Below are 14,121 nucleotides of genomic sequence, written 5' to 3'. Positions count from 1 at the left end.
TTTTAATCATTAAGATTTGATGGTATGTATGCACCAATTATTGAAGTATAATTACATATAGTAACACATACTGGTTTTAAGTGTACAGTTTTGGGACTTCCCTGGTGGTCCAGTGGCTAAGAATCCATGCTCCTGATGAAGCAGGGGGCCCAGGTTTGATCCCTAGTCAGGGAACTAGATCCCACATGTCACAACCAAGAGTTCACATGACATAACCAAAGATCCCACGTGCTGCAATTAAGATCCAGAGCAGCCAAATAAATAAATATCACATATGTTTTTTCCAGTAGTCACGTATGGATGTGAGAGTTGGACCATAAAGAAAGCTGAACACCAAAGAATTGATGCTTTTGAGCTGCGGTATTGAAGACTCTTGAGAGTCCCTTGGACTGCAAGGAGATCAAATCAGTCATTCCTAAAGAAAATCAATCCTCAATATTCATTAGAAGGATTGATGCTGAAGCTCCAATACTTTGACCAACTGATTCAAAGAGCTGACTCATTAGAAAAGACCCTGATGCTGGGGAAGATTGAAGGCAGGAGGAGAAGGGGACGACAGAGGACGAAATGGTTGGATGGCATCACCAACTCAATGGACATGAGTTTGAGCAAGCTCTGGGAGATGGTGAAGGACAGGGAACCTGGCGTGCTGCAAAGAGTCGGACACGAATGAGCAACTGAACAACAACACATATGTGTGTATGTTTTATATATATAATTTTGACACATGTCTAAAAGTGTAACACACACTCTGAACAAAACATGGAGGCTAGCTAACCAAACATATTAACTGAGTGCCTTGTTCCAGGAGTCATCACTGACCCTCTCCTATGGAGGCTGGTCAGCTGTAGCCCTAAAAGACTCCCCAGCCAGCTCCCTTTCCTCCACATTCCGGTCCCTTTGCCATGGCTCTGTCCTCAAGGTGCTCTGACTGCCATCTCTAAGTGTGATGTTATCACTTAACTGGCCAGGCCCCTCTCCAGTCTGAAAGCCTTCTGGGGCTGACCTCAGGGTAAACTCTAAACCCCTCCCATGGCCTCCAGGGCCTGTGCTCGGCCTGCACATCTCCCAGGTCTCTGCAGAGAGATCCATCCTCCACTTCCCCTTCTCTCTTTTTTGTGTCTCACTGGTGACTTTTAAAAATAGCCATTTTTTATTGAGATCATTGCAGACTCACCTACATTTGTAAAACATGATAAAGCCTGGAGAACCCCATGGACAGAGGAGCCTGGCAGGGGTCGCAAGAGTTGGACACAACTTAGCAACTAAACCACCACCACAGAGAGATACTACATACACTTTACCCAGTTTGGCACAAGGTAACATTTTACAAAAATGAAACACAATATCATAACTAGGATATGGACACTGAAACATTCTACTGACTAGATTCCAATTTCCTGTATTCGTTTGTGTGTGTAATCCTGTTCTACACCCACGCGTCACACGTGTGTGCCTGTGTATCCACCAATACAACCAAGATATGAACACGTCCAAGATCACAAAGACCCCTTGTGTTATCCTGTGTAACCACACCCACTCCTCCATAACCACATCCCTCACCCCTGACAACCACCAATATGTTCTCCATTTGTATGACTTTGGCATTTTAAAATGTTACATATTGCAACAACATGCATAGACTTGGAGGACAACGGGAAATACGTCAGACAAAGACAAATACTGTAGGATCTCACGTAGTTATGGGATCTGAAAAATACAACAGACTTCCCTGGTGGTCCAGCCGTAAAGAATCCTCCTGCCAAGGCAGGGGGCACGGGGTTCAGTCCCTACTCAGGGACGATTTAACCTGCCGTGGAGCAACCAGGCCCTTGCGCCGCAGCTACTGGGCCAGTGCACTGCAACGAGAGGGTAGCCCCTCTCGCCACAATCAAAGAAACCCTACGCACAGCAGCGAAGACCCAGAGCAGCCAAAAGCAGCCAACAAGCTAGTGGCGTATTATAACAAAGACGAAGCAGACGCACTGAGTCAGGGAACAAATTAGTGGTTACTGCGGGGCAATACAGGAATGAGGGAGCAGGACGTACAAACTGCTGGGTGTAAGACAGGGTAACAGGATGTATCGTACAACGTGGGGAATATAGCCCACATTTGGTAGTAACTGTAAATAGGGTGTAACTTTTAAAAATTATACATATAAAACAAAGATAACTATCAATGATGAGTGGAAAAAATAAAATTATAGCATATATAGTTTTTTTAAAAAAGGTATATAAATGGAAGCATACTGTGTGTAACCACATGGGATTGGCTTTTTTCACTGAGCATAACTCCCTTGCTGCTGCTACCTTAGGTTCATCCAAATTGGCAAGTGTATCAGTAGTTTGTTTCCTTTTACTGCTGATAGTATTTCATTGTATGGATGTAGCAGAGTTTAACCATTCATCTGCTGAGGGACAGCCAGGCTGTTTCCAGTGTGGGGCTATTATGAAGAAGCTGCTGTGAACAACTGTGTATATAGGCTTTTGTGTGAACCCACGGAGAAGGCAATGGCACCCCACTCCAGCACTCTTGCCTGGAAAATCCCATGGACGGAGAAGCCTGGTGGACTGCAGTCCATGGGGTCGCGAAGAGTCGGACACCACTGAGCGACTTCCCTTTCACTTTTCACTTTCCTGCATTGGAGAAGGAAATGGCAACCCACTCCAGTGTTCTTGCCTGGAGAATCCCAGGGATGGGGGAGCCTGGTGGGCTGCCGTCTATGGGGTTGCAGAGAGTCGGACATGCCTGAAGTGACTTAGCAGCAGCAGCAGCAGTGTGAACCCAAGTCTTACTTCTCTGGGATAAACACCCAAGAGTCAAACGGCCAGAGCATATGAGAGTTGCCCACTTAGTTTTTAAGAATTTACCAATCTATTTTCCAGAGTGCCTGTACCACATGACATTCCCACCAGCAAAGCGGGAGTGATCCAGTTCCTCAGCATCCTTGTCATCATTCATTCAACAGATGTTTATTGAGCAGCAAACAAGAAGTGTAATGCGTATTACCAAATAGGAGCTTACATCCTAAAGGGTGTGTAGATAGGCAATACACAAGTCAACAAACTGAGTAGGTGCTAAGAAGAAAATAAACAGAGTGCTGTGATAAGGGCAGGCAGGCCAGAGGCACAGCCAGTGATTAGGAAACCAAACGGCCCAGGTTCAAATCCACCACTTCCCAGCTGCAGGGCTGAGGCAGGTGCCCTCACGGACCTGTGCCCTGGTTTCCTCATCGGTTTCTTAAGAGATCCCATCTCCCAGGGCTGCTGGGAGGACTGAGCAAGATAATAGCAGCACAGACCCTGGGTGTGGAATCCATCAGTTTAAAAGACTCTCTAAGCCTCTCAACACCCCAGGCAGCAATGCTGAGAAGCCACAGCTCAAAGTTTTGTGGGCTTCCTGAGACAGAGTGCCCCCAAGTGCTCAGAGGGGAGACCCCCCCCACCCCCACCACGGGTCAGAGTTCCCCTCTGGGAACTGCCAGACAGGGACACAGCGGAAGAGGGGACAGCAAGGCCTCCACTTACCCAGAAACTGGCAGGGGAGACTCCAGGGCAGGATCAGAGGAGTTGCTCAGGGTACCTGGGCCTCTCCGCACCCCGGAAATCTGACACCATTCCCCAGGCTGAAGGAATCATCTGAGCTCTCTCAGAAGGGCCAGGCACAGGGGCCTCCCCAAACTCTTGAGCCACAAAATAGCCGTTTCCTGCGCTGGACTGAGGAGACCAAGGTCATCTGGAATCTCTCCTCCCCACTGCTGTCCCCGGTCTCTCCTGGGCCTGGCACACAAGAGGGAACCGAGAGAAGCCTGCTGGTGGGCATCTTACAAAAGAAACAGGGAAACGGGTGGGGCTGGGTCCCTTCTCTGAGAGGAGGGGATGGTGAGTCAGCGAGGCCCCGAGCCTTTCTGAGGAAGAGGCCCTGCTGCGGTGACCTGTTTCTCGGGCCTCCCTGTGGCCTGAGATGGATCCGCAAGCTGCTTCTTTCCTCAGGGTTGATGAGTCTGGAACGGGGGCAACCTTCTTATGTAAAGCTCCTTCCAGCCCTGCAGACGGACAGCCAGAGGGCCACACAAAGCACCACGAGGTGGCAGGGAGGGTTGGAGTCTCTGACCTTGACCCTGGCTTGCAGTCTCTGGTATAAACCGTCCCAGGGGGAGGAAGGCAGCTGGGAGGCCAGGCTGTGAAAGCGTGCTGCACACAGGCATTAAGGAACCAAGCCAGCCGGGGTCACTTCTCTCCTTAAAACCCTTCCTTGGTTCTCAGGGGCCACCGGAAGAAGACCGATCGTTATGGATGGTTCACCAGGTCCGGAATGACCCTTCCCCCCATCTCTCTGCTCAGGGCACATGGGCCTCTGTTCCCCTCCGCCACAACGCAGGGCCTCTGAACAGGCTATTCTTCCTGCCGCCAAAACACCCGGCCTCCAGCTCACCCTTGGGCGAGCTCCTACTTAATCCTTAAGTCTAGGTTAATGGGTCATTTCTCCAGAAAAGGCTTCTCAGACTCTCCCAGCCCCACTCCAGTAAGGGCCTACCTGTTAACTCTCTGTCAAGGCATTCTGAACTTTTCCTTTAGAGTTTAACCACCAGTTTAAATTATGTTGTTATCTGAGTGATTATCTGATATGTATCTTGCCTTAGCACATGGGGAGTGCCGTGAAGTCAGAATAATGGCAGTGACATTATTACTTTTAACAACAGCTCATCACGTTTATTAAACACCTACGATGTTTTCACAGCATTGTCTCAGTGACCCCTCACCACAGCCCTGCGAGGTCACTACTATCACAACCCTAATTTACAGATGGGAAAGTCACATCAGTCCTGTCCATGGGACCAGGCACTCTGTAAATGGTTAGTTTGGGGGTGAGGGGGGACATAGATGTTGGAGGTACTTTCTGATTATTCCCGCCCCCTAATTTCCAAGGTAGAGGGGAGTGGAGCCCATGGGGGAGCAGAAGCCCAGGTCCAGAGAGCACATTTGTGTCACACGCTGCTTATGTACAGCCTCTGATTCCAAGGGCTGCTTCTGGTTCTAGAAGTGTTAGTCACTCAGTCGTGTCTGACTTTACGAACCCATGGACTATAGCCCGCCAGGCTCCTCTGTCCATGGAATTCTCCAGGCAAGAATACTGGAGAAGGTTGCCATTCCCTTCTGTAGGCAATCTTCCCAACCCAGGGATTGAACCTGACTCTCCTGCATTGCAGGCAGATTCTTTACCATCTGAGCCACCAGGGAAGCCCTTTCAGGTTCTAAAGCCTCTCCAATCCAAGAAGACACTAACTGGGCATATTATTTTTTATTCTCATCTTTTGGCCATGCAGCGCAGCAAGTTCCCCAACCAGAGATCGAACCTGTGTCCCCAGTCCAGAGTGTTAACCACTGGACCGCCAGGTAAGTCTTACTGTGCAGCTACTGTGTGTCAGGCATGGCCGGAGCGCGAGAGACACAGCAACAAACAAAACACGTGGAGCCGCATTTTCACAGGCTCATGTCTGCTGGGGGGATGGACACAAAGTCCTGTTTTTCTTTAGTAGAGATCAATAGTGGTTGAGGGGGTGATGGTTGGTGGAGGGGTGGGACCCAATAGGTGGAGCACAGGGCTCTGGAGCTACCCTGTATGACAGTGTAATGGTGGATACATATCACGTGTTATGACCCATGGCATGTAGAACATGAGACATAAGTCCTAACTATACACTACAGACTTCAGTTAATAATGTCGAATCAGTACTGGTTCATCGATTTAAAAAGACATACCATGCTAATAGGAATGTAAATAAAAGGGGAAACTGTGAGGTGGGGAGAGATGGAGTTTGTGAGAACTCTCTGTACTTTATGATCATTTTTCTGTATACCTTTAAAACTCCTCTTTAACAAAAAAAAGTCATGTTTCTCTTGAATCCATTCCCATCAGCTCTATCTTTGGTTTTCCCACCACCTTCACCTGCTCCTTGCACACCTCCACTCTTCTGGTTCTCAACTCAACGCCTTCACTCTTCACCTGGTGCCACCCTCCACCCTCTTCTCTCACCCCCACATCCAGTCCATTCAAAGTTAGTATTGGCCCCACCCTCAAATTATGGTGAGGATCTGCCCACTTTCCTGGTCCTCCCCCCAGCTCCCCGCCAGCCTGGACCATGAACCAAAGCAGGAGCTCCCAGCCCTACTCCCACACACAGCCAGACTTGAGTCAGACCGTCTCCCTCCTCTGCTCGGAGCCCTCCCACAACACAGTGAGGAAAAAGCCATGGTCCCTATGCGGCCTCACATGTAACTCTGACCTCATCTCCTCCTGTGTTGTCTTTTGATTTCAGCCACTGAGGTGGGTGTGCGATGGCATCTCATGGTTTCCGTGTGCATTTGCACATGATGATTAAGGATAGTGAGGTATGCGCTTCAAATAATAATAATGAAAGGTTATTTACATCATAATATTATTATTTAATATAATATGATACAAAGGGTTATTTTTTAAAAATATTATTTAAACAATAATAATAATGAAGGGTTAGATAGCATCACTGACTCGACAGATAGGAATTTGAACAAACTCCAGGTGACAGCAAAGGACAGTGAAGCCCAGCGTGCAGCAGTTCATCAGATCAAAAAGAGACGGACAGGACTTTGCGACTGTTTGGAAAACATTCCACCTGGGACTGTGGATCTGTATTAAACTCCTGAATCCCAACAACCACTTTACAAGGGAGGTAGTGATATCATCTCCGTTTACAGATGGGAACACTGAGGCACAGGCAGGTTATGTGCCGTGGCCACACTCACACGGGCAGGAGGCTGGGATTCCAACACAGGCCTTTTGTCTCACGACTCTTCACTGGTTCTTAGGGTGCGTTTGTGCATGCTCAGTCACCCAGTCATGTCCCACTCTTTGGGTCCCCATGGCTTGTAGCTCACTAGGCATCTCTGTGGGATTTCCCAGGCAAGAATACTGAAGTGGGTTGCCATTTCCTCCTCCAGGGGAATCTTCCTGACCCAGGGATCGAACCCACGTCTCTTGCCTCTTCTGCACTGGCAGGTGGCTTTACCACTGAGCTACCTGGGAAGCCTGGTTCTTAGGGTAGGTGCTGCTGCTGCTGCTGCTACTAAGTCACTTCAGTGGTGTCTGACTCTGTGTGACCCCATAGATGGCAGCCCACCGGGCTCCCCCGTCCCTGGGATTCTCCAGGCAAGAACACTGGAATGGGTTGCCATTTTCTTCTCCAATGCATGAAAATGAAAAGTGAAAGTGAAGTCGCTCCGTCGTATCCGACTCTTTGCGACCCCATGGACTGCAGCCTACCAGGCTCCTCCGTCCATAGGATTTTCCAGGCAAGAGTACTGGAGTGGAGTGCCATCGCCTTCTCCGCTTAGGGTAGCTAATAGGAGATTAATCAATATTGAATGAATGAATGAGATTAAGTTGGGAAAGAGAAAACTCAGGCTTTCCAAGGAGTTATTGCTCATGGCAGGAAGATCAAATACAAATACCATTGAGCAAACTCTGTGTGCTTAACCTAATTAATTTAGTTTGAATATAAGATCTAACCAACTATAAAGTAAGATATCCCCCCTCAAAAATGATCTTCAGAAATAAAGAGTTTTCACATAATTTTCTTTTCAACAAAGAGCCATCTGGGAAAAAGCCACAGTAGCATCTACAGATTTCAGTGATGCTAGCTTTGGCAACAATAAAAAAGGAGGGATATAGTATAACAGACTCAGGAACCGTTCTGGGGGGCTTGACTTCACAATTTCAGTGTTATAGGTCACTTAAAGAGGCCCTTTAAAGACAGAAAGCAAGATAGGGGCAAAGGAATAATTTAAACAAAATACTCAATGTAAAAAAGTCTTACTGTACATGGAAGGGGCATTTAAACTAAAATTTTGAAAACTGAAAAAAAGGCTGTGTAAAGTAAGACTGAAAACCGTCTTGAGGCAAAGTGCTGCTGTGTGGGATGAAACTGTATTTTCCTAAACTGTCATTTATTATTCATATTGGAATCATTAGTCTGATTGACTCAAAAAATGAATGCTTATGTAACCGCTTTTATATGTTATTTTTTCATTTATTCATTTTCTGTAATTGCCTTTTAAAATAAAATCTGTTTTTTTTTTCCTTTCTTAATGTGACACAGTAAAAGTTATTGGCTATACGTTAGAGATCACCAATACACAACTAAAAGGGGAATTTGAAAAAAATTGTCTAATGATATAAGACTATTTGGGATACAGTTTGCAGAAATGACTTAATACACAGATTCAAGAAGTGCTGCATCACAAGCACTTTAGAGGTAGGTGGAAACAGTGTATTCTGGAAACGTGCATCGATGACTGAAAAGGGGCTCCAATGATGAGGAGGAGGTCCATGAATAGTATGAGTGACAGTTTACGAAGTGAGAGGATCTAAGCCACATTTTGAATTCAGCATTTTTAATATCAAGATGCTAAATGTGTCACAAAATTAATAAGTTAGAAAATATAGATAGGCTGCTGATTATGTCATCAATATCCCTAAATATTTCAAGTAGACCCCAAAACTTAAAAAAAAATCTTTTCTCTGGAAAGATGGGGAATCACTTTGCTTTCAGTTCAGTTGCTCACTTTGCTTTGGGATATACATATATACACACACATATATATAATATTAGGGACTTGTGTGTGTGTGTGTGTGTGTGTATAAAATATTGGGGGCTTTCCTAGTAGCTCAGCAGGTAGCTCAGTCTGCAACGCAGGAGATCCTGATTTGGTTCCTGGGTCGGGAAGATACACTGGAGAAGGGATAGGTTACCCACTTCAGTATTCTTGGGCTTCCCTGGTGGCTCAGATGGTGAAACATCCGCCTGCAATGAGGGAGACCTGGGTTCGATCCCTGGGTTGGGAAGATCTCCAGGAGAAGGGAATGGCTACCCACTCCAGTATTCTGGCCTAGGGTCGGACATGACTGAGCGACTTTCACACTTCACACACTTCATATATAATATTTTATACAAAATATATATATATTTTTAAGTTCAAGTATTTTTTTTTAATCTGGAAGGAACACATCAGGCTTGAAAAAATGATTATCTTGGCAGAGTCTAGGTCCTTTCATCTTTCTTTTTTTTTAAACAACAAACAGGTTATTACTTTGATGATCAGACACACAGAAAAACAATACAGTTTTATAATGTGAGGCTCACCAAAGGACACAATAAAACAATAGTTCCCACCCTCAGCCGCACCCCGGAAACATCTGGGAAGCTTAAAAAAAAACCCCATCCTACGCCTGGTCCTACCCTTGGTGACTCTAGTGAAATGCTCTGGGGTGGGGCCCAGGCCTTGGGGTTTCTTCAAGATCCCCATGTGACTCTAAGGTGCCACAAAGATGAGACACCATTAAAGCAAAAGTTTTCAAATTTTCTGTAGAACAGATTACTAAGTGCCTTTTAGAAAAGCAAAAGGTTCCATCGTCAAAGAAGCAGGTTTCTTTCCTGCAAGATTTCTCAGAGCAATATGCAAATGTGCACCATTATTTTTACAAGAGAAGGACGCAGTACAAGGCGGACATCCTTGTGTGTGCACGCATGCGAGCGTGTGTGCTCAGCAGCTCTTCTTTCCAGCAACCGTGCTGTTAGCAAGCCCCAGCCATTCTGCCTGCTAACCTGCCCCCTCCTCACCCTGCACTCCCCCAACTCTGGTTCTGTCCTCCATCCTCTGCCATCTGGACTCTGGCAGAAGCCGCCTTCCTGCTCTCCCATGGGCCCTACAATTTACAGCCCACAAAGGTGGGCTGAAGGAGATCCCTGGGGCACATAGAGTTTGAAAAAGCTTCTGCTTCCACCCCTGAGACTGCCTGCGATGTCCCAACTGTCACCCAGTGATCATGGGAGGGACCTGTCTTAAGGTGTAGGTAGGTGCATCATGGACAGCCCAGCTGCCGCAGGGTGAACCTGGGTTCTCCACGCCACGTTGAGCAGCAAAATCCTCAGCCCCGAGAACGCCTGGACTTGGGGAGCCCACACATCTCCTGACAGTTTAAGTCGGTACATATCAGGTTTTCTGTTACTCATGGCCAAAAGCATCTGAACTAAATGCTCTCTATTAAATAACCCTGTTTCACTGGTCAGAAGTTTTTGCACCAGGTAAAATGATACTACTTGGTTTTCTTGCTTATCTGTCTCCCACAACCTTCCAGAATGCCAGCTACATGAGACAGAAACACGTGTCCATCTTGTTCTCACTAGGTCCCGTGGACCTCAAACGCTGCCTGCCAAAGAGCTGAAACAAGCCTTTGCTGAAAGAATGACTGAGCTCATGTAATTTTTCCAACAGCTCCAAAAGGTAGGTGTTAACAAATACCGAACTCCTCCCCACAACCACGCAGACCCTGCACGGTCTGCCTCCACCTTCCTCTTCCCAGCTCAGGATCCTGCCGTTAGGCTGGCCGCCTTCCAGTTCCTTCCAAGTCAAGCTCCTTCCCACGTCCAGAACTCGCTGATGCTGTTTCCTTTACTGGGCATGTGCCCTGATCCATGAAGGTCTACACAGCCTTCAGTACATGCGTGTGCATGCTCAGTTGTGTCTAATTCTGTGTGACCCTGTGGACTGTATCCCACCAGGCTCCTCTGTCCATGGGATTCTCCAGGCAAGGATACTGCAGCAGGTTGCCATTTCCTCCTCCAGGGTGATCTTCCTGACCCAGAGATTGAACCCACATGTCCTGCATTGACAGGTGGGTTCCTTACCAGAGCCACCTGGGGAGCCACACGTCCTCAGGCCTCCCCTCAAATGGCAGTCTGTATGATAGACGTCCTCTGACCTCTCTGAACGGGACAGATGCCCCTTGGACAGGCTCTCCTGGTTCCCCTATCAGGGCACGCAGTGCAGAGGTAATGACTTGGATCATTCAGTGATTACTTACCAAGGTTGTGTTTCCTCCATGGAACCACGGGCCCCAAGAAGGCAAGGGCAGAGCCCCCTTAGGAGAACTGGCACACAGTAGGTGTTTAATAAATACCACACCTGCCTACAGTGGTGGATATTTACTGCTCACTGAATACCCATGAGCACCCACATCCCGGCCGCTTGCAGTTAGCAAGGCCATGCGGCTAGTTCCGGGTGTGCAGAGGTGGACTGTGTTACTCTGGCCTTGGCATCTAAGCTCTGCTGTCTGACCCTCTAGTTCCCGTGCCCTGCAGTGGTGACCTTGGAGTCTGCATGTTCCCGCTGTTCAAGACATGGGAGTCTCTCACACCCCCCACACTCCCCCCACCAATCCTGGGTTCCTGAGGTTCGAGGTAAAGACCCCAGCAGACCTGACTTGGGTCATGAGTAAGAAGTCAACATTTGTTGCATGCAACCTCTAGGATCTCAGGGTTAATTTGCTCTTGCAGCAGAATCTTGCCTCTCACTGGCATTCTCCATGGATGAATGAAGGCAGAGACAACTGTGATTACAGACTGGGAGGTGAGGAGCAGGGAGGTGGCTTCAGCTGCCAGTACTGAACTCATTGAAAGGATGAGAGGAGGAGACTGAATAACTGCTCCCTGGGGCATCACCACTTTCAGTGCCTGTTGCGGTAGATGAAAGGACCCAGAGCCCCCACTCCCTTCAGACAGAGCCTGCTTCGGGGCCCTCATCAAACGCAGCCCCTCAGGGATCACAGCCAAGGCTTGGCCCCTGGGAATGGGGAGGAGGCCGCTCCAAAGCCAGCAACACCCTGGAAAACCCTATTAGCTAGTGGAAGCTGAAACAGCAAGGCTGCATGAAGGGCCTGGGCTAATTCGGGCTGACAACCTTCCCTCGGAATCACCCACTGGGGCTCTGCCCTCCCGGCTCCATCCCAGAGAATAAATCACACTGTCAGGTCTAATTTGGGACTTGGCTGATGGGCTGAGCAGAGAGGGCATCCATGCGTTCTGGCCACAGAGGTCAAGGGCAGCCTATGCGTTGGAGGCTAGAGCTCGCTGAAAGGCCCGGGGACTAGATGGAAAGGGACTGGGAGACTGAAAGCTGTTGGGCTTCCAATACACACTGAACAAACTCCTCTATTCTCCCATAAAATGTCTGGCCCAGGTCTCAGCTGTTTTCAGAGCACAGTCCAGGCACCCTGCTAGCTCGGAGCTGGGAGAAAGGTAAACACTCGTATCTGAGGAATAAACAATCCTAACAGCAGCAGTGAGTGTTTATTATTATCTTATAGGTTGGCGACTAAAGGATGCCTAACTTCTGACATGCAGTAAAAGCTGATGAATGAAAGTGGCCACCATCACCGCCACCACCACGGCCATCTCATCTATTATGTGACTACTTCGACCAGGTATTAAGTACTTGAGATTCATTGTGTTGTTGTTGTTCAGTTGTGTCCTACTCCATCGACTATAGGCTGCCAGGCTCCTCTGTTCGTGGGATTTTTCAAGCAAGAATACTGGAGTGGGTTGCCATTTCCTCCTCCAGCGGATCTTCCCTATCCAGGGATCGAACGTGCATCTCTTCTGTCTCCTGTACTGATAGGCAGGTTCTTTACCATCAGCGCCACCAAGGAAGCCCCCAACATTCATAGTCATGTTGTAATTCCCAAGACAATCTAAGGAGAAAACAGAAGCTTCCAGAGTTAGGGTCCCCACTTGGGGCTCATCAGTGATCAAGCTAAGACTAGACCCCAGGTGGGCTGGACTCTGAGCCTGTGCTCTCGGCCACTGTGTCAGCCTGCTCTGATGGATTTCACTTCCTTCAAGAAGCTGGCCCTGAAGCCCCAAGTCGGTGTCAGGTGTCTCTTCTCAGAGTTCCCAGGGCCCTGTGGCCTCCCCTCTCAGCACTCTCATCGCTCTGGCCTGTGCACCTACAAAGCTTTCCCCAAATACTCCCCATCCAAGAGGGCAGCCCTGGGAGCCCAGAGCCCAGATGGGATCTGTTCACTGGATGGACAGATGGAAACCCAAGTCCAAACCCTTCATCTGACAGGAAGGCAGTGGACATTGAGCAATGAGAGCTGCAGTGAAAGAGTTTCCCTGAAGAAAGGGGAGTTAGAGGAGAGAGAGAAATTGCCCCTTGATGACTGCCATTCCTTCTTCAAGGGCCCTAGCTGCTCCCAGGAGACCTCCTTGACCCCCACGTTTGTTTGGGCACCTCCTGGCTTTGCCCCATACAGCCTGGGCTGTGACTGTCTGAGGGCCTGCTTCCCTCACTACATGAGGAACCCCCTGAGTCCAGGGCCCACTCAGCCATGGGGGCCATCTCACCCACACGACTACACTACAGAGATGGGTACCAAGGAGGGACATATTAAATATGTGTTGAGTCCATCAGCAGAACCCCAAGAAAGGAAGGAAGGCTGGAAGCACCATTCTGGGAAGAAGAGTTGAAAGCACAGGCACAGCTTGTTTGGAAAAGGAGGTCAGGAGATGACTCCGCCATCTGCAAGCCACAAACAGCCCCCAAGAGGAAGGTGTGTGACCAGTGCCCCTCACCAGGATGGGACCAGAACCACTGAGATGTGAACACAGAGCGGATGTGATTCACGAGGAAGCTTTTTAATGATCAAAACTTCCCCAAAGCAAATATGTTGCCCAATTCCTCCCTTCCTAGAAGAATTTAAGCTGAGGTCAGACAGCTAGCAGTCTGGAACCCCAGGACCTTTTACGAAGCAACCAAATGCAGTGGCTAAGAGTGAGCACTCTGGAGACGCTGTAAAGATTCCCACTCCAGGGCTTCCCCAGTGGCTCAGTGGTAAAGAATCCACCTGCCAATGCAGGAGACATTGATCTCTGATCCCAGTTTGATCCCTGATCTGGGAAGATCCCACATGCCTTGGAGCAACGAAGCCAGTGTGCCACAACAACTGAGCCTGTGCTCCAGAGCCTGGGAGCTGCAACCACTGAGCCCAAGTGCTGCAGCTACTGAAAGCTGTGTGCCTTAGAGCCCATGCTCTGCAACAAGAGACATCATCGCAACGAGAAGCTCACGCACCACAACTAGAGAAAGCCTGCCTGCAGCAATGAAGACCCAGCAGAGCCAAAATAAAATCTTTTTTTTTTTTTTAATACAAATAAATAAATAAAAGCTCCCACTCCAGTGCCTCTACTTGGCAAAGGGCTTCAGCTCTCGGTGCCTCAGTTTCTAAGTCATTCCAGTGGGGAG

At 48.4% G+C, this 14,121-nt stretch overlaps 1 protein-coding gene across 11 annotated transcripts in view; it reads right to left on the bottom strand.

Moving 5' to 3' along the window:
• The window catches only part of SIPA1L3 (signal induced proliferation associated 1 like 3), a 254,721-nt gene that overhangs the window by 131,626 nt on the left and 108,974 nt on the right, over positions 1–14,121 (bottom strand). The window contains exon 1 of one of the 11 annotated variants that reach the window (XM_025269036.3): positions 3,529–5,122. The exons of the other annotated variants lie outside the window; for them this stretch is intronic. The gene's annotated coding sequence lies outside the window, so the exon portion shown is untranslated. Of the gene's footprint in view, positions 1–3,528; positions 5,123–14,121 lie in introns of those variants that run through there. 11 annotated transcript variants of the gene reach the window in all.

This window comes from Bubalus bubalis, chromosome 18 (genome assembly GCF_019923935.1).
Source record: "Bubalus bubalis isolate 160015118507 breed Murrah chromosome 18, NDDB_SH_1, whole genome shotgun sequence".
Taxonomy (NCBI): Eukaryota; Metazoa; Chordata; class Mammalia; order Artiodactyla; family Bovidae; genus Bubalus; species Bubalus bubalis.
Note: the sequence above shows the minus strand (reverse complement) of the source record. Positions and strands in the feature narration are given on the sequence as shown.